Here is a 20,760-nt window from a genome sequence, read left to right as displayed (position 1 = left end):
CCCAAATTTCTAGACACAACTGCTGAACATATTTCTGTAGGCGTAGTCCACCCACTGTTCCTGAGTTAAGACATGCCTAGCAGCTGGAAGTCGTGGGCATCGGTAAAGCATCGTTAAGCAAGCTTCCTTACGTGCAATTAGCAGCATCCTTAAAAATCTAGGAACAGGGATACTCTGTTCCAGAACCACATTTATTTATTATATTTATTTATTAATTGAATTTGTATACCGCCCTTCTCCCAAAGGGACTCAGGGCGGTGGACAGCCAAAATTAAAATACATACAATACAAAAGTTAAGATTTACCCAGAAGAAGGATGCTAACTTTTGGTAAGGTATAATGAAGCATCTTCCTCCACTACCAAGAACAAAGGAGAGTCCATAACTAAATGCAGGAACTGCATTTTCCTATTCCAAGTTGCAAGTAGCAGAAAGAGCTCACCCTCCTGATGACAACACCAAGAATTGACAACCCAGGGCCCAAGGTTTTATTTATTTATTAGATTTTTATTTTTATTTATTTGGGTTTATTTATTTAGGTTTGATGACTCTTGTTGACCCCTACAAGATTTGGAGTACCAATACCAAGAGATTTCAGCATTCTTGTTCAAGATCTCCGAGATGAGGCTCTCAATTTTTTCACATGGTTTTAGGATCTCGAGAACATTTTAAGTCACTGGGGAGAGCACCTGAACAGGCAATAGCTCAAAAGTCTCAGGTGACATAAAATAAGTTTCCTGCAATATGTCAAAAACAATACTGCCACTATTAATTTTAAAGTAGTTATAGCTACAGGTTGACGTGCACACATGTACCACTGTCTGAAGGAAATGAAAAAAGGACTAGTGGTGACATGATAGCAGTCTTATAATATTGGAGAGGCTGTGATAGAGAAGAGGTGGGAGGACAATCGATTCTTCAAAGCACTTGAGGGCAGGACAAGAAACAATGAGTGGAAGCGTAACAAAGAGAGAGCCAATTTAGAACTAAGACGAGATTTCCTGACAGTGAGAACAATTAATCAGTGGAATGCTTTGCCTCTAGAAGCTGTGGATCAATGGAGGTTTTTAAGAAAATATCAGACAGCCATTTGTCTGGAATGGTATAAGACCGTGATGGGGAACCTATGGCACGTGTGCCACAGGTGACACGCCAGCTCAGCTCCGGCGTGCATGAGCGCACGGGCCAGCTGATTTTCCCCCACCAGAAGTAGGGAAACAGGCTCCGGAGGGCCTGGGGGGGATGGGGAAGGCCCATTTTTTCTTTCTCACCTGGCTCCAGATTCTCTCTATGCATCTAGGGAGGGCAAAAACAGCCTTCCCCACCCCCTCGAAGGCCCTCTTTAGGAGTCTCTGGAGGCTGGGGACAGCAAAAAATGTCACTTCCTGTCCAACCGGGAGTTGGGAAATGGGCCGTTTCAGGCCTCCAGAGGGCCTCCGAGCGGGGTGGGGAAGGCTGTTTTCGCCCTCCCCAGATGCATAGAGAGGATATGGAGCCAGGTGAGAAAGAAAAATGGGCCTACTGGGCCATCGCGTGCCAGGAGTGGGGCGGGGAGGGGGGGTTGCGCGCGCATGCACAGAGTGGGGCACATAAAATTATGGGTGTGGGCATGCATGCATGTGAACCTTCCCCCCCCCTCCTGGTACGCGATGGCAAAAAGGTTAGCCATCACTAGTATAAGATCTTCGGCTTGAGTAGGGGGGTTAGACTAAAAGCCCTCCAAGGCCCCTTCCAACGGTGTTATTCTGTATTTGATTTTTATGGGATTCATCCCCCCCCCCCCCGCAATTTTTCTGGGCTGTTAGATCTCTTCCTACATATGTGTGATTCTGTACAGATCCTCCTCTCCTAGCCAGTCTAAGCAAACAATTTCTCAGGAAAAAAGGTATGAGCAGCTGAAAGCAGTGCCAACTCGGCTTATGGTTTTGCAATCCGATTGTAGACAAAGCAATAGTTAACTTGACCTTGAAGAGCTGAGACAGCTACAGACAGGACGATCTTGTGCACATGGAGAGACCCACAACAACACAAAATCACTCTTCTTCCAAAAGGTCGAGCTTTGTAAACGAAGCTCTAATTAGTAGCATTTGCAAATCAAGGTATACGGAAGTGCCGAACTGCACCTCTGCAAACATTTTTGTTCGTGATTCGCAATGGCCGTTCGTTCTCACCCTATCTGCAGACATAGGATACAAAAGAGGCACCCCAGAAACCATAATCCTCTGGTGATAAACCTCCGTTCTCAGCTAGCATTTTATACATCAACACAAAATGTGCATGATCTTTATTAAAAATTAAAAATCACAAATTACTTTGGGGGTTAAATTGTTTTGGAACATTGACCCCCCCATGTCGACAACTTCGAGAGCAATCTTTAAAAGGGAGAAATGTATTGGCTAGGAAACAGCGTCTGTATGGGTGCCTTTGGCTCAGTAAAACATGCTGGTACTTCAGATCAGTACAGAACAGGTAATCCTCGACTTACGACCACAATTGAGCCCGCAATGCCTGTTGCTAAGCGACAGGGTTGTTAAGTGAGTTTTGCCCAGTTTTACGACCTTTTTTGCCACAGTTTGTTAAGTGAATCACTACAGTTGTTAAGCTAGTAACACGGCTGTTAAATCAATCTGGTTTCCCCATTGACTTTGCTTGTCAGACGTTCGCAAAAGATGATTGCATGACCCCAGGACACTGCAGCCGTCATAAATAGGAACCAGTGTCCAAGTGCCTGAATTTTGATTACATGGTGGGGGCGCTTTTGCCCTCCCTGGGCTCTGGAGGCTTTCCTTGGGCCTCCGGGAGGGCAAAAACGAGGGGGAAGAATGCAGCAATGGTCGTAAGTGTGAAAACGATTTAAAAAAGTCATTTTCATTGCTGTTGTAACTTCGGTCACTAAACGAACTGTCGTAAGTCGAGGACTACCTGTACTGCAACATGGCTTGCTTGTATATAATGCTTCATTGGTCCACACCTCCACTTACAAAGATCAGATAATTATAAGAAAGAGATAGCAAACGTTATTAGAAGATTTCTGCTGAAGATTCCAGACCTATAACTACTTTAAAATTAATAGCGGTAGTATTGTTATGGACATATTGCAGGAAACTATTTTATGTCACCTGAGATGTTTTGGCTATTGCATTTTCAGGTGCTCTCCCCAGTGACTTAAAACAGGGGTGAAATGCTACCAGTTCGCTCCAGTTCAGGCAAACTGGTAGTGATAAAAACTACCAGTTTGGGCGAACCGGTAGTAAAAAAAAGCTACCGGTTCAGTTGAATCCAAGAAGATCCTGCACCGGGAATCTAGTTCCTTCTGGGTGACTGTTTCCTGTGGAGGTGGGGGGGAGGCGGGGAGAGCCCCTTTCCCAGTTCCAGCCCTGGCTTGCACATTTGAGACCTCCACTGACCAGTCGGTGACCAGGGGAACTAGATTTCTCTTCTGCCTCATTTTTCAATAACTTAGCAGATGCAGTTACGCTCCTGATCCAGTGTGCGGTCGTACCTGTTAGGTAACTGCTGCAGAATCGTCTTACCTCAGCTGGCCTAGAAATCTTGTTATTGAAGAAGCAGTAACTTTTGCTAGATAAATATTAACTTGGTGAAGCCTTTGCATTCTCGATTCACAGGGTACAGGCTGTTCTGTGATTAAACTCTCTCCTGTTAGACCTTTCAAATGAAGCCTGCCTGCAGGAGAAAACTCCGTAGCAATCGTGTGCTTGAAATGTTCAGAGCTTAGGATAGGGAAACGATGCCTGTCCACACAGCTGCACTTTCCATCTTGAAGCTTGGATGAGAAGAGAAACGTTTCTTCAAGGAAACGTCCATCTGCCTGTCACCTTGGAGACAACCTTGACCTGGATGGCTGAGAATCTCCAAAGACAAGGGAATTTAATGCAGAGTTTTCCCATGCTATGAACCAGTTATGAAATGAGCCATCCAAGACTCAGGGGCAGAAACTACAAACTTTCCGAAGAAACCTCAAATCCAGGACATTTCACAGAGTGGACAGAAAAACCAGCAAGCAACCAGCCAGACTGAGAAACGGACAGTGCATTACAACAAAAAGGAAACTCCCATCTCCTATCAGAACTAAATGTTTTGTTATTGTAGAAAGTCATCTTCATCATTTTAACTACAGTTGCTTGTTAATGACAACCAAGTATCTTATCTATCCCAGCCAAGAGTCCCTGTTATGACATCACGCCACTGAGTTCCTGGAGAAAGAATCATTAATTAAAAATGCTTTAGAGCCTGATTTCTCAACCTTGGCAACTTTTAAGCTGTATGGACTTCAAAACAATGCTGACTGGGAAATTCTAGGAGTTGAAGTCCATACAGCTGAAAGTTGCCAAGGTTGAGAAATACTGGCCTAGAACAACTTTTGACTCTTAGTCTGGGAAAGAAGAAAGAAATCAGATGCCTGGGAACACAAAATCTTGAAGGAAGCTTTTACAATCCTACAAGTCCCTTGGACTGCAAGGTGATCAAACTAGTCAGTCCTAGAGGAGATCAACCCTGACTGCTCTTTAGAAGGCCAGATCCTGAAGATGGAACTCAAATACTTTGGCCACCTAATGAGAAGGAAGGACTCCCTGGAGAAGAGCCCAATGCTGGGAAAGATTGAGGGCAAAAGAAGAAGGGGAGGACAGCGAACAAGGTGGCTGGATGGAGTCACTGAAGCAGTCGGTGTGAACTTAAATGGACTCCAGAGGATGGTAGAGGACAGGAAGGCCTGGAGGTACGTTGTCCATGGGGTCACGATGGGTTGGACATGACTTCGCAACCAACAACAACAAAGCAGAAATGTCATGTTCCTCTCCTTCTACCAAATTTACAAAGATGTCCAATGGTAGGCCTGCAGGGAAAAAAATGTTAGGACTAAACAAAATGAAAGTGCTTGTACCAGACATAACATCAGACGCAAGAAGAGTCAGCAAACAACCAAACAGAAGCAAAGAAACAGGAAATGTATGTGAAGGACCTCTTCCCTTTTCTAGTAGGAAGATGTCCAAACTGCAGGTTCCGTTATGCCTTATTTGACAGAACATGGCACGGAAGAAAGCACCAGAGCTCTCTTTATTTCACGTTTTAGACATTTCTTTTGCAGAACTTCCTGAAGAGTAGAGAAGAACTGAAGGTAAGGAAGATTACAGCTCCAGAGCTCAAGATACGAAGGGTTGCCACAAAGAAGAAAGGGTCAGATTATTCTACAAAGCACCAGAGGGCAGGACAAGAAACAATGGTTGGAAACGAATCAAAGAGATAAGCAACCTGGAATTAAGGAGAAACTTCCTAATAGTGAGGACAATTAACCTGTGGAACAGCTTGCCTCCAGAAATTGTGTGGCTCGGTGGCTAAGACGCTGAGCTTGTCGAGTGAAAGGTTGGTAGTTCAACGGTTCGAATCCCTAGTGCCGCGTAATGGGGTGAGCTCCCGTTACTTGTCCCAGCTTCTGCCAACCTAGCAGTTCGAAAGCACTTAAAAAATGCAAGTAGAAAAATAGGGACCACCTTTGGTGGGAACAGCGTTCCATGCGCCTTTGGTGTTTAGTCATGCCGGCCACATGACCACGGAGACGTCTTTGGACAGTGCTGGTTCTTCGGCTTTGAAACAGAGATGAGCACCGCCCCCTAGAGTCAGGAACGACTAGCACCTATGTGCAAGGGGAACCTTTACCTTTACCTTTTACATGATTTTTGGAGCACCCATGGATGTTTTCAAGAAGAGTCTAGACATCTAAAATGGTATATAGATTCTCCTGCTTGAGCAAGGGGCTGGACTAGAGGACCTCCAAGGTCCCTTCCAGCTCTATTCTGTTCTAAATCCAATCTTTGATCAAGCAGGAAAGTGACCGAGAAGGAGTCCTCCTCCTCCCTCCCTCCCTGAATTTACAACCTAAGCAAAACGTCTGCATCTGGCCTTGGGAAACGACGGAAGCCAGCCCCACTGGACACCAGAAGGAATGTGAGAAAAATCCAGCTCCAGCTGCCACTTCTAAAAACAGAAGGCAACTGTTGCCTGGTGTTGGCCGCTTCATCGTGTTGCAAAAGAACAAAAAAGAAAGAAGAGGAGGCAAGCTATTTTAGTTGCCTTGGAGTCTCCCTGCTGCCTCTCCAGCCCACGGCGATTTCTTCGGGCTACTTGAATTGTTTTGAGCGCCAGTTCATTCGGTGGGACAAGAATTACAAACGGGTAGAATTGGGGCTTAGGCAGGGTTCCCGAGAGGCTGATCCCAAAGAAGAGAGGGGGTGGGGGTCAGCCTATTCTCCGAAGCACCTGAAGGCAAGACAAGAAACAATGGGTGGAAAACTAATCAAGGAGAGAAGCAATCTGGAACCTAAGGAGGAGTTTCCTGAACTCCTCTGGAAGTTATGGATGCTCCATCGCTGGAGGTTTTTAAGAAGAGATTGGACAGCCATTTGTCTGAAATAGGGCAGTGATGGCTTAACCCAGTGTTGGCTAACCTTTTTGCCTTCGTGTGCCAAAAGTAGGGAGGAGTGGGGGGGGGTCGCACAGGTGTGTGCCCACATCCATAATTCAATGTGTCCCAGGCCATTTCCGGCCTCCGGGGTGTGTGGGAAAGGCTGTTTTCGCCCTCCCCAGGTTCCTAGAAAGCCTCTGGAGCCTGGAGAGAGCGAAAAATGGGCCTTCTGGTCTCACCAGAAGTCGGCAAACGGGCCACTTCTGGCCTCGGGGGGGGGAGGAAGGCCGTTTTCACCCTCCCCAGGCTCCTAGAAAGCCTCTGGAGCCTGGGTAGGGCGAAAAACGGGCCTTCCTCCCCCCCCCCAACGGAGGCCCTCTGGAGGCCGGAAGCGGCTTGTTTCCCGACTTCAGGTGGGCCCAGAAGGTCTGAAAACCATTCAGCCAGCGCGTGCATGCGCGCTGCAGCTGAGCTAGGTCAATGCTCACGTGCCCACCAATATGGCTCCGCGTGCCAGCTGTGGCACACGTGCCATAGGTTCGCCATCATGGGCTTAACCTTTTTCTCTTAGTGTGCTGAACACGTGTGCATGCTGGCAGCCATAATGCAATGTGACCCCCGCGCATTTGTGCACGACCCCATCTGCGCCCCCTGCATGTGCACACGACCCCCCCACTCCTTCTGCCCCCCACGCATGCATGCATGACCCCCCCACACAGCCCACTTTGGGCCTAGGAGGCCTCCCTGCAGCCTCCTGGGAACAAAAATGGGCCATGGGAGGGACTGCACCCCCCCGCCCACACACACACGCTCCCCCACATGCATATGCAACCCTCGTGTATGTACATGCATCTCTTGCATGCGCCCTGCCCCCACTGCACATCCCGAAAATCAACTGGCCGGCGGGAGGTGCGCACGCATGCGCGGTGGAGCTAAGCTGGCCGACGGCTCGCGTGCCCACAGAAAGGGCTCCGCCTGCCACCTGTGGCACACGTGCCATAGGTTCGCCATTACAGATATAGGGTTTCCTGCTTGAGCAGGAGGTTGGACTAGAAGACCTCAAAAGTCCCTTCTAACTCTGTTATTCTCCTTCCTCATCTCATTTCTATGTCAAATCTTTTTTTTTTCCTATTTTTTTTACTCGTGTCTGAGAACAAGGATTCCTCACCTCAATTCTTCATTAGCTGCATTGAGAAGGTTGGGTGGATGAGCAAAGCAAAATCAAGAAGGAGCAACTTGAAAGAGGACTTGGAGGGGAGAGGAAACTACCCTGATTTTCGCTGTGCTTTCATCAGCATAATGCTACCAATACCTGGAGAATCTCCTCTGTAGAGTTGATAAGTTAAGACATAGGGAAAACAGTGCAGCCTGGAGTCCGTGTGTTGCCTTTACTTGGCCTCCACAATTTCCCCAAAAAAGAACAGAACCAAACATTTGTACATATTTCAGGGGGCTGCCAGGTTTAGGGGCCAAATGGGTTCTGTAAGAATAAGAATAATTTTATTTCTATACCGCCCTTCTCCCGAAGGACTCAGGGCGGTGTACAGCCTATTAAAAGCACAAGACAAACATCAATTAAAATAATTTAAAATTATTAAATAATTCGGCTCAATTTAAAACCCCAGAAATTTAAAACACCCAATTTAAAATTATTATGTTGATAGCCCGACCTGGCGGAACAACAGGGTCTTGAGTGCACAGCGAAATACCCGGAGGTCGGAGATCTTACGCACTTCCGGGGGCAGTTCATTCCACAGGGCTGGGGCTCCCACAGAGAAGGCCCTCCCCCTGGATGTCGCCAGCCGACATAACTTGCCAATATTTAGCCCAACTTCTTAAAATGCTCACTTCCCTATTCAGAATGATCCACCCGTCCCCCCATGAAGTAGAACCACACAAAGCCTTGGTAATCCCCAAAAGAATAGGAATTATCCATCGGAGTTCTCCAACTCTTTGACTGTCACATCTCTTTAGTTCAGAAAAGCTACCTGGAAGACTGCTGAAATCCTAATTGAGCTGAAACCAAACTAAGCCTCTTTAATCTCAGCAGGGCTGATGATACTTGATGACCTTTTAGAGTTTCGCTCGCTTTTATCTCCATTCTATTTTTCTTTGTCTTTTCCTAATGTGAATAAGTCCCATAAAGTCACCAGGAATCAAGTCTGACTTGAAGGAATCTAAAAACTTACTTTACCTTATTTTATTTTTTTTCAAATCCACCAGAGAGCCACTTAACATCTAGAACTTTAAAAGAAGATAATGTTGTCTTCCAAGAATAAAGGGAGTGAGAGATTTTTTTCTGCCGTTCTTTTTTGCGATATTATTCCCTTAGGGAAGCCTTCAAATGTTACGTTGACCTTTCAACAGGCCTAATCAAGATTATTTCATTATCATGGCCGCCATGACTACCTTGGCATTTCTCATCTTCATCATATTTCTGGAAAGAGCTCAGCTGGTCTGACAGGATCTTCTTCGTTAGGTTTCTTATTACGCTTCTCTGAGTATGGCTAATAAATGAATTGCCCGAAGCAATATCTGGAATATGCCACGTGTGTCAATCGCCTGGTAATCTGTTGTCATGGGAACTAACTGGCTAGCCAATTATTTCTCCCAAATGAGCTATTTTGGGAGAAATCTGAATAAAAGAAAGATGGCTCTGAGAATTCGAGGCAGATTTTAGAATGATGTAAGTGCTGCTCATCTGATTTGCCCATTGTTATCATTTAACCTGTGACTTATTGAGTTAAGTCGGTACTAGGGTTCACGCAATTTAAATTATAAGCCCTGTATAACAAATCCCATTTAGCATGTTGCATGAATCCATCGATTACTACCCTGTTTCCCCCAAAATAAGACATCCCCTGATAGTAAACCCAATCGGGCTTTTGAGTGCACGGCAATAAAGCCAAGCACATTTCAGTGTTCAAAAAAATATAAGAGAGGGTCTTATTTTCGGGGAAACACAATAGTTAGCTCAAACTGTGAATCTTGCAATCTTGCAATGTCTATACCATGATTTATAGATTAATGTATTGGGTAAAACTAGCCACAAGTGAGCATATCATGTCTTGGCATTTTTTTTTTTCTGTACAATTTTTTTTTTAATTTGATTTATATGCCGCCCTTCTCCGGAGACTCAGGGCGGCTTACAATGCGTTAAGCAATAGCCTTCATCCTTTTGTATATTTATACAAAGTCAGCTTATTGCCCCCACAAACTGGGTCCTCATTTCACCTACCTTAGAAAGGATGGAAAGCTGAGTCAACCTGAGTCAACAATCTTGTTCCATTCTCTAAGATTGCCAAGGCAAGTTCCTGCAGTTTTGTTGGCAAGGATTTTCAGAAGTGGCTTGCTATGAGCCGTGGTGGTGCAGTGGTTAGAGTGCAGTACTGCAGGCTATTTCTGCTGACTGCCGGCTGACTGCAATTTGGTAGTTCAAATCTCACCAGGCTCAAGGTTGACTCATCCTCTCATCCTTCCGCGGTGGGTAAAATGAGGGCCCAGATTATTGGGGGACAATACGCTGACTCTGTAAAACCGCTTAGAGAGGGCTGTAAAAGCACTGTGAAGTGATATACAAGTCTAAGTGCAATTGCTATTTTCTAGGATTGAGAGAAAGAGGCTGGCCCAAGATTATCCAGCTAGATTTGTGCTAATTCAGAACTAGAACTCCCAGTCTCCCAGACTGTAGCCTGATGCCTTATTAACCACTGCACCAAACTCAAAGGTCCTTTTTCAAGAGGCAACTGGACTTCCTTGTTTTTCTTTGAAGACGTTTTGCTTCTCATCTGAGAGGCTGCCTTCAGCTCTGACTGGAGAAGAGCTGAAGAAGCTTCTCAGATGAGAAGCGAAACGTCTTCAAAGGAAAAAAAAACCCAGGAAGTCCAGTTGTCTCTTGAAAAAGCACCTTTGGGACAACCATGACCTGGATGACTGAGATTCTCCATAGACTGCACCAAACTGGCTCTCTTAGCAAAATATTTGAACCTAACTACCCTGCTTCCCCAAAAATAAGTCCTAGCATGATTTTTCAGGATGCTCGTAATATAAGCCCTACCCCCAACATAAGCCCCAGTTAAGATTGTCAGACAGATGGTGCATTTAGTACCATATTTCCCCCAAATAAGACCTAACCAGAAAATAAACCCTAATGCATCTTTTGGAGGAAAAATTAATATAAGTCCCAGTCTTATTTTTGGGGAAACACGGTATTGGGAGGTGAATTTGATCTCAGCAAAAGAGCTTATGGGGTATCAGTGTTCCTAGAAGATTAGAGGCAAAGTCAGCAGACATTTCCTACACTGCCCCTATGCTGATCCTGAGGATCTATAACAAATATTTACACTGGGGTAAGCACTGTGGTTTCTCTAACCTCTTTCTAAAAGTGAGTCCAACCTCAATAAGCATGGAAGCCATGAGATTCTCAGTTATCAGAACTGTTAGATTTTGCCAAAAGCAGAAGTTTTTCCTCTTTAGTTCCTTCTTCTAGAAATGCTGGGTCAATGAAAGACGATGTCATCTTATCTAAATGATTCTTATCGGTTACAAGACAAGATACTTGTCTTCTCATCCTGCATTGCTAAATCAGTTGTATGTTGTAACCATATCACCCTACTTCACATTAGGATTTCTACTAGTATTAAGCCTTTACTGAGATATGGGGAACCTGATTAGCAAATTGGATAAAAAGGTAAAAGTAAAGGTACCCTTCGCACATATGTGCTAGTCGTTCCCAACTCTAGGGGGCGGTGCTCATCTCCGTTTCAAAGCCGAAGAGCCAGTGCTGTCCGAAGACATCTCCGTGGTCATGTGGCCAGCATGACTCAATGCCAAAGGCACACAGAACGCTGTTACCTTCCCAACAAAGGTGGTCCCTATTTTTCTATTTGCATTTTTTACGTGCTTTCGAACTGCTAGGTTGGCAGAAGCTGAGACATGTAACAGGAGCTCACCCCATTACGCGGCACTAGGGATTCAAACCGCTGAACTGCCAACCTTTTGGCCAACAAGCTCAGCATCTTAGCCACTGAGCCACCGCATCCCTTTTAGCAAATTGGATAGAACACGACAAAAAAAACCCACTATACTATACTATACTATAAATAAATAAATAACTTTATTGTCATTGTATGTGTATACACAGTATACCCATACAACGAAATTCACTTAAAACCCAAAGACCAAGTCCAACACGCATAACAATCCCCAAATACACTCCCACCCACCACAATTCTCCACCCCTAAACCACCCAAACATCCACACAACAGATACTATACTATACTACACTGAAATCCAAATTGATTTACTACCAGTTCTGTGGGCGTGGCTTGGTGGGCGTGGCAGAGGAAGGATACTACTTAATCTCCATTTCCCACCCCATTCTAGGGGAAGGATATTGCAAAATCCTCATTCCCACCTCACTCTGGGGCCAACCAGAGGTGGTATTTGCCAGTTCTCCGAACTGCTCAAAATTTCCGCTACCAGTTCTCCAGAACCTGGCAGAACCTGCTGGATTTCACCCCGATGCTATTCCATGCCATGCCATGCTATGGGCTAGATTGGAAAGTTGAAGATATATCTGAGGGAAAGGGTGAATTCTGTCCTGTTAATTCACTCAGAGTTGAGCTTTAACCCAGAGAGTATTTTCTGTTCCTTGAAGAAAGCAGAGACAGATGAGGTCTTGGAAAGAACAGGAACGTCATTGCCCGAGCCAAAATATCTTCCCAGATTGTTCCAAGGCAGCTGCAAAATATTCCACTGGCTGAGTCTTATTTTAAAAGCAGTTATAGCGAAGATAAAAAGAAAAGGTCAGTTTATCCAGCTGCAGGCACGTTTCTTTAAACAATTATTTGAAATTTGCTTTTTCAGCGAATAACAGAAAAGATATCTGTGTCTTGGGCAGGCAGCCTTCTATCCTTTTCAAGACCGTTGGGCCTTCTCAAATAACAATCAGGAAGGAAGCAATAAGATTAAAAACTGACAGCAATCTCAGGCAGACGGCCCACAAAGAATGACTGAACAAGCCATGGGGGTTACTCAAGAAATCCTCACCTGGAAACAGATTTGCTTAAAAGCATACAGGTAGTCCTTGACTTTCAGTAACTGTTCAAAGTTACAATGGCACAAAAAAAAAGTGATTTATGACCATTGCAGAATCCCCACCATGGTCATGTGATCAAAATTTTGAAGGCTTGTCAACAGACTCATGTTTATGACGATTGCCGTGTCCCAGGGTCATGGGAAATCTGTTTTGCAACCTTCTGGCCAGCAAAGTCAACGTGGGACTTAAGATTCGCTTTACAACTGTGTCGCTAACATAACAGAACTGCAGCGGTTCGTTTAACAACGGTGGCAAGAAAGGTTGCAAAATGGGACAAAACCTCACTTAACCCCTGGCTCGCTTCGCCACAGAAATGTTGGGACTCCATTGTGGTCGTAGGTTGAGAACTACCTGTACTGAATTTTTTTCAATCCTTCCAAGGGATGTCCACATCCATTTGTCCTTTGTTCCACGTTCGTATTACTTTTCCACGTTCTCCCACAGTTGGTTTCTTTCCACGTTCTCCATCCCTCCCACCCCCGAATATAGAACCAACCTGCCCAAAACCACATTGATTGGGAATTTAAAAACTCTAGTTTCAATCCATATGTAAGCAGCAGGCTGGAGAAGTAGGACGTGTGATCTCAGAAAGAAAAATTTCCGTTGTCACCAGATAGGAACACGCTGGTGTTAGTCCTCTCTAAAATAAACCAGCTGGAGAGAGAAAAGCTTGCAAGATGTGAGCTACAGATGAATCTCCTGTTGAAGGAAAGGAGACTTGAAGAGTACAGTCATAAAGAAATTGACTCAGTCTTTCTCGTATTTGTCCACTTAGACAAATACACTATGCTGGCTGGAGAATTCTGGGAGTTGAAGTCCACAAGTCTTAAACCTGCCAAGTTTGAAGGATTCCGACTTAGAGGGCCATCTCCATATCTTGAGCTTTGTCACACAGCCAGGGGTGAAATCCAACAGGTTCTGGAGAACCGGTAATGGAAATTTTGAGCAGTTTGGAGAACCGGCTAATACCACCTCTAGCTGGCCCCAGAGTGGGGTGGGAATGGGAATTTTGCAGTATCTTTCCCCTGGAGTGGGGTAGGAATGGAGATTTTGCAGTATCCTTCCCCTGGAGTGGGGAGGGAATGGGGATTTTGCAGTATCCTTCCCGTGCCACACCCCCCAAGCCACACTACACCCCCCAAGCCATGCCCACAGAACCGGTAGTAAAAAAAAAAATTGGATTTCACCACTGTACACAGTGACTAAAGAAAAAAGGACAACTCACTTTAATTTCCTAGGCACAGAAGAAGCCAAGCAGCACAGTAATTCTTAAACGAACAAAACTTGGAAAGAGAAAAGGGAGCGGGCTCTGTCACCCCCTTCTCCCTGTTTGAATTTGCAGCTCTCCAATGATACTTGACCACAACTCCCAATTTAGACAGAGGAGAAAGGTGGTGGATGATGCCATTGAGAATCTCTACCCATAAGGGCTACGTTTGCACATCTGTGGATCTCTTCCCTTTTGCAAGGTGCTTTGTTGGGCCCAAGGCAGGTCTTTTCAACCCGCTTCCTCCAAGATCTTAGAACTTTCATAATTGCTTCATTCTAGATCTCCACTTTGGCAGCTCGAAGACGTGTGGAGCCTGGATAGCTCGGCAGACAAGGCACTGTAATTTAACACCAGCTGTCTGAAATTAAAGTAAGTTCGAATCTTGCCAGGCTCAAGGTTGACTCAGCCTTCCATCCTTTCTAAGGTAGGTAAATTGAGGACCCAGTTTGTGGGGGCAATAAGCTGACTTTGTATAAAATATACAAAAGTATGAAGGCTATTGCTTAACGCACTGTAAGCTGCCCTGAGTCTCCGGAGAAGGGCGGCATATAAATCAAATTAAAAAAAAAAAAAATCCCTAGAATTCCCCAGCCGGCATGGCTGGCTAAGGAATTCTGGGAGTTGAAGTTCCCACGTCTTCCAAGTTGCCAAGGGTGAAAAACACTGTTCTAGATTAACGAGAAACAAAGGAGCAGTGTTGCTTTTACTCATTGGCAAACTGCTTTACCTAGATTCCTCCAGCATGCTCCATCCGGCGACAGGAAAAAAAAGAAGAAAACATGAAAGAGCAAAAGAGCCAGCTTTGGCATCAAAATCACAGCGAGAACGTACAAAGCTGGGAAGCCAAGCAGCGGGGATGCCAAAGGTCTTTCATCTGAAAATTACACCCTGCCAATCTCCTCGTACCGTGAAACCCACGCTTAAAATTACATCCTTCACGGAACACGTTGCAAGTGGGTAAGCAGCGAGCCAGTTACAGCCAACTGACAGCCAGGCAGAGGTTTCGGGTACCAATAGAAGAGAATATTTGCAGCTTAGGGATGAACTGTGGGGTTGTTCTGCCCCAGCTCTGGATTCCCAAGGATTGTGACACACACCAACGGTCCTTATCAAAGTTATAACATACCAAGAATAAACAAAGTCCGGCAAAAGTTGGCAACCAGCCCAGAAAACAAGATGCGATAAGACACTCACTCTCCAAAATGCTCTGTAATAATTACACGTTGTTTCCAGCAAGAAATTACTAACTGCGTGTGACTTAAATAGGCTAAGGGAGTGGCCAATTATCCTCAAACCTTACTTTCAAGGAGACCGCCTCCTCCTGAGTAGCCACTCCTGCCTTCTGGCAGCCCTGCGTGCTCGAGCATTGGAGAGGCTCCTCCACTTCACTCTCTCCACTTGAAGGAGCCTCTGGAGGTTCTGAAGGCCCTGGCTGAGTCTCTGCCTCTGGTACCACATCCTCTTCAGCCTCCTCACTGTCCGACACGAGCGCCGGCTGCGCCGGCTGCTGGCGCGACCCCACACCAGCCTCCTCATCGTCGGGATCAGCCACGATCCGTGCAGGCCGCTGGTGGGCCACAACAGGGGTCCTTGGTGATCTCTGAGTCCTCCCTGAGGACCCCGGAAGCTTCAAGGATGTAGACATTTCACCGGGTGCTTGCAGAGGTTGGCCATTCAGCCACGAAACAGGGGAAACGAAGAACAGCTCAGAATAACCACAGTACAGGGATTGCACACTATAGGTCCTGAACCCCCCCCCAAAAGGCCACAAAGCAACTTAAAAGGCAGAAAAATTACACTAAAAAAAAAAATTGATCAGCCTCGCACACGCAGTGAAAAATCTCTCACAATTTCTGCTGCCTTGGTTTAGCCGTGCAGACTGCCCTGAGCCATTAAAAAGGTAAAGGTTCCCCTCGTACATATGTGCTAGTCGTTCCAGACTCTAGGGGGCGGTGCTCATCTCCGTTTCAAAGCCGAAGAGCCAGCGCTGTCCGGAGACGTCTCCGTGGTCATGTGGCCGGCATGACTCAATGCCAAAGGCGCACGGAACGCTGTTACCTTCGCACCAAAGATGGTCCCTATTTTTCTACTTGCATTTTTTACCTGCTTTCGAACTGTTAGGTTGGCAGAAGCTGAGACAAGGAACGGGAGCTCACTCTGTTACGCGGCACTAGGGATTCGAACCGCTGAACTGCTGACCTTTCGATCTACAAGTTCGGCATTTTAGCCACTGAGCCACCGCGTCACCCTCCAATGCCCTGAGCCATTACAGGACTGCAAATAAGCACCCCCTTTAATTATTAAAAGGAGCCGATGTATTTCTCGCCCAACTTTAATCTAAAAACGAATCTTTGATTTTATGCACAGGAGGTCTTGCAAAGTCATCGATCACCTCCGCATGACAAAGTTAGAGGATCACATCTGCTTCCCGCAACAGGCAGCAAGATCACTGGCTGGTGGGTATCCATTCATCCAAACATTTAACCATATGGAAGTTGTATCTCAACAGCACTGATGACATTACCTAGTTTGGTAATGAAATAGCTGCAAGAAAACAACCCAGCTCAGAGATCATCAAGGACCCCTCATTTCAACCCCCGAGCTGCAAATATTCTCTTTGATGGGCTCCATAATTTTCTTCCTTAGAATGGATTGACCTTTATCATTGAGAGCAGTAGTGGGTTCCTCCCGGTTCCGCCGAGCCGGTAGCGATGACGATATGATGTCACCGAACCGGTTCTCTTTGTTCGGGAGCTGCCCCCCTGCCCCCGCGTTATTCTTACCTTTTATTTGGCCCTACCCCCAATCTATTGCTGCCTCCCAAGTCCCAGCTGATCGGCTAGAAGGAAAAAAACTGTTTAAATTCTTGCTGCGGGGCTTCAAAGGGCCGCCCTACAGCTGATCAGTGTTAAAAGGCAGTGTGGTGGTAGACCGGTGCCTCCAAAAACGAATGAGTAGACCAGTGCCTCCAAAAACGAATGAGTAGACCGGGGCCTCCAAAAACGAATGAGTAGACCGGGGCCTCCAAAAACAAATGAGTAGACCGGGGCCTCCAAAAACAAATGAGTAGACCGGTGCCTCCAAAAACAAATGAGTAGACCGGTACAGCTCTGCAAGCAGTTAAAAGCCTGGTAGACCACTACTTCTGCTAAATCCTAAAGAATTGTCACATGACCATCAAGCCACGCCCACAAAATAAGCCACGCCCACAGAACCAGTCGTAAAAAATTTTAGAACCCATCCCTGGTTGAGAGGTGTTCTTTGTGGCTTGGTGTTACATGGGGACTGTGGACCTCCCTTTGTTTATTGTGTTGTGAAAACCCAGCCAATTGCAGTTTATTCAGCAATCATGATTCAGCAGGATGTGTGAGGCCAGCCACAAACTCAAAACCAGCCACTCCGTCTCAATCTCTTTCTGCCTCCCATCATCACATCGCTAAAATCACAGGCACCTGTCTTCTCCCTTTTTTTCATGAAACACATCCTGTAGAAACACCAATTTGGAGCGATCCGTTTCTAAAATCCATGCTCCAAACATGGGATTCAGCTCCCCAGGGACTCACAATGCAACAAAACAGTGAGTTCCTGAACATACACAGAGCACCATCCACAGGAATGTCTTCCCCACATTGCACATCATTTGGCTGTCACCACAAATTTACTACAAAAACAAAGAAGTGAATGTGCTGAAATGAGCAAATTGGCATTTGAAATTAGAGAACAAGAAGATAAACAATATTATAAGATATGGGATTGATTTTATCAATGGCTAGATAATAAAACATGGAAATGAAATAGGGATGAGACCATTAACTGTAGAAATATACAAAATATAATACAAAGTTGTACGACTCCAGGATGAAGAAATGAATGCTATAATGTAAATATTTGAAAATAATTCTTATAAAAAGAGGGGAAAGCCATCGTTAATTAAATGATTAATGAGGATTATATTACAAAGATATTTATTAGACTGGTAATATGAGAAATTAGATAATTAGTAAGTAATGAATATGGTGAGGAAGCACAAAAGATTTGTAACCAACCGACACACTGTTTGCAATTGTATTGATGATGGATTTATGTTTTATGTTTTGTTTTAAAAATAAAAAAATTCTTTCAAAAAACAAACAAACAAACGACTTTGTTATATGCTTTCGCCTCCTCGGAGAGAATAACATTTTCCAACTCCAAATTTGAACACAGGATAAAAGAGGAGAAAAGACCTGTTGAGTTGACATCACACACTGGACTAGAAAAAGTAGAATTGGGTGATATCTGATTCACTGTTGTGGGAAATCCACGTCCTCCTAGCATGTACCCCTGGCATTGAATTTCTGAAAAATGTTTTTTTTTACATTAATAAGGAAAATAAATACCTAACGAAGATACTACAGATAGTACTTGACTTACAACAGTTCATTTAGTGGCCGTTTGAAGTTACAACAGCACCTGTATGCTAGCTAGACTCTAGATTAGCTTTATTATGAGCATTTGAGGGAGTAAATAAGACTGGCTGCATTAAAAAAAAATGAACATATTTTTGTTAGCGGCTGCTACGCAGTTGATGATTCGTCATGGAAGATGGAATAATGAAACTGATGAGAAACAGAAAATAGCCTCATAGAGCTGAAGATGATTTTCCAACAGTTCAATACCATTTTATTGATGTATCTATGAAAGTATCAAACTATATTTTCCTAACAGACATATAATGATCCTTCCTGGGAAAATCCCTCAAAGTCCCAACTCAAGGAGAAAGTTCTACGGATCCCAAATAATAACCATCTTCATTCCATTGGTGACACAGATCCCTTCTTTTTCAAACCTAGAAGAGCAGCCCCCAGATTGAAGGCCATTCCGGCTCCGAGGGGAATCCACCAGACCCTAAAACCAGCCCCCCCCCCAAACTAGGCTTGCAAACCACGACTTATGGCTTCTTCAGTGCGCTGTCTCAACCCCGTCACACTTGCGCCTTAATCCCTCAATCCTGGCGCTGGTGCTGCAGAAGAGATCAGGAAGCCTTGCTTTAAGAGCCCCCCTACCTGTCCTCCCCCACCCCAACTCTTTCCAACTCTCGATCGCCTTGCGCTCTTTGGGCCAGACGGGCGGCTACACAAATTTGATAAAGGGATGCATAATAAACATAATAAAACCAGGAGGAGGAGGAGAAGGAGAAAAGGGAAAAGGAGGGGAGGAGGAGGAGGAGGAGAGGAGAAGGAAGAGGAGGAGGAGGAGGAGGGGAGAAGGAGGAAATGGGGAAGAAGGAGGAGAGAAGGAAGAGGGAGAGGAGAGGAGGAGAGGAGGAGGAAACAGAGGAGTAGAGGAGAAGGAAGAGGGGGAGGAGGAGAGAAGGAAGAAACAGAGAAGGAGAAGAAAGAGGGGGAGCAGAGGAGGAGGAGAAGGAGGAGAGAAGAAAGAGGGGGAGGAGAGGGGGAGGAGAGGAGAGGGAGGAAACAGAGGAGGAGAAGGAGAAGAGGAGGAGGGGGAGGAGGAGAGGAGGAGGAGGAGGGGAGGAGGAGGAGAGAAGGAAGAGTGGAAGGAGAGGAGAAGAAGGAGAAGAGGAGAAGGAGAAGGAGAAGAAGGAGGAGAGAAGGAAGAGTGGAAGGAGAGAAGAAGGAGAAGAGGAGGAGGAGGAGAGAAAGTAAACCGAGGAGAAGGAGAAGGAAGAGGGAGAGCAGAGGAGGAGAAGAAGGAGGAGGAGAGAAGGAAGAGTGGAAGGAGAGAAGAAGGAGAAGAGGAGGAGAAGGAAAGAAGGAGGAAACGGAGAAGGAGAAGGAAGAGGGGGAGCAGAGGAGAAGAAGAAGGAGGAGAGAAGGAAGAGTGGAAGGAGAGGAGAAGAAGGAGAAGAGGAAACGGAGAAGAAGAAGGAGAAGAAGAAGAGGAGAAGGAGAAAAAGGAGAGAAAGCCCAAGGACGGCCGCCTCCCAGGCCGAGCCAGCGAGCGCCCTCCTCATGGCTGGGGCTCCGGCGCGCACCATCCCCAGCCAGCGTGGCCCAGGAAACCGGGAGCTGCAAGCCAGACCCCGCCGAGGGAGGGGCGCCTCCTCCTCCTCCTGCTCCAGGGTCCCCGTAGCCTCCTCGGGGTGAGGGGGGGGAAGCCAGGGAGCCCCGCGAGCGCCCCCGCTCCAGCTTCCAGGCAGGCAGGCCGGCCGGGACCCCCACTTACATGGCTGCCGAGGGTCTCCGAGAGCCGCGCGGTCAGTCCCGAGGCCGCGGCCGCTGCATTCACCGCCCGACGGCCAGCCAGCCAGCCACCCACCCAGCGATCCAGCCGGGGAGGAGCCGGAGCCGGAGGAAGCGTCGGGAGAGCCAGCGAGCGAGCGGGAGGCGGGGTGGAGCTTCCCCCCCCCGGGCGGGGTTTTCTGGGCACTAAGCGGGGCGGGGAAGGGAGGTGGAGGAGGGGGGGGAATGTCCTGCGTGGCGCCTGCTTGGGAAAAAGGGGTCCCGAGAGTGGCCTACGGCTCCAGCCGACCAGGCAGGTCGTGGCCGCCGTGTGGCTTCCACCACCAACATATTTCTTTCCCAGAATAGAATAGAATAGAATAGAATAGAATAGAATAGAATAGAATAGAATAGGATAGGATAGGATAGGATAGGATAGGATAGGATAGGATAGGAAAGGAATAGAGGGTAGACATGGAATAGAATAGAATAGAATAGAATAGAATAGAAGGTAGGGATAGGATAGGATAGGATAGGATAGGATAGGATAGGATAGGATAGGATAGGATAGGATAGGATAGGATAGGATAGGAAAGGAATAGAGGGTAGAAATAGAATAGAATAGAATAGAATAGAATAGAATAGAATAGAATAGAATAGAATAGAATAGAATAGAAGGTAGAAATAGGATAGGATAGGATAGGATAGGATAGGATAGGATAGGATAGGAAAGGAATAGAGGGTAGACATGGAATAGAATAGAATAGAATAGAATAGAATAGAATAGAATAGAATAGAATAGAAT

General features: G+C 46.0%; 1 protein-coding gene across 4 annotated transcripts in view; it reads right to left on the bottom strand.

The window, feature by feature from the left end:
• RIPOR1 (RHO family interacting cell polarization regulator 1) overlaps window positions 1-20,760 on the bottom strand; it is a 118,165-nt gene that overhangs the window by 81,126 nt on the left and 16,279 nt on the right. The window contains exon 1 of one of the 4 annotated variants that reach the window (XM_060681597.2): window positions 19,960-20,240. The exons of 2 other annotated variants lie outside the window; for them this stretch is intronic. The gene's annotated coding sequence lies outside the window, so the exon portion shown is untranslated. Of the gene's footprint in view, window positions 1-19,959; window positions 20,241-20,760 lie in introns of those variants that run through there. One more of the 4 variants, XM_087877239.1, reaches the window with a different exon arrangement.

The sequence above is a fragment of the Pantherophis guttatus genome, chromosome 11 (genome assembly GCF_059756535.1).
Source record: "Pantherophis guttatus breed Tessera chromosome 11, ASM5975653v1, whole genome shotgun sequence".
Taxonomy (NCBI): domain Eukaryota; kingdom Metazoa; phylum Chordata; class Lepidosauria; order Squamata; family Colubridae; genus Pantherophis; species Pantherophis guttatus.
Note: the sequence above shows the minus strand (reverse complement) of the source record. Positions and strands in the feature narration are given on the sequence as shown.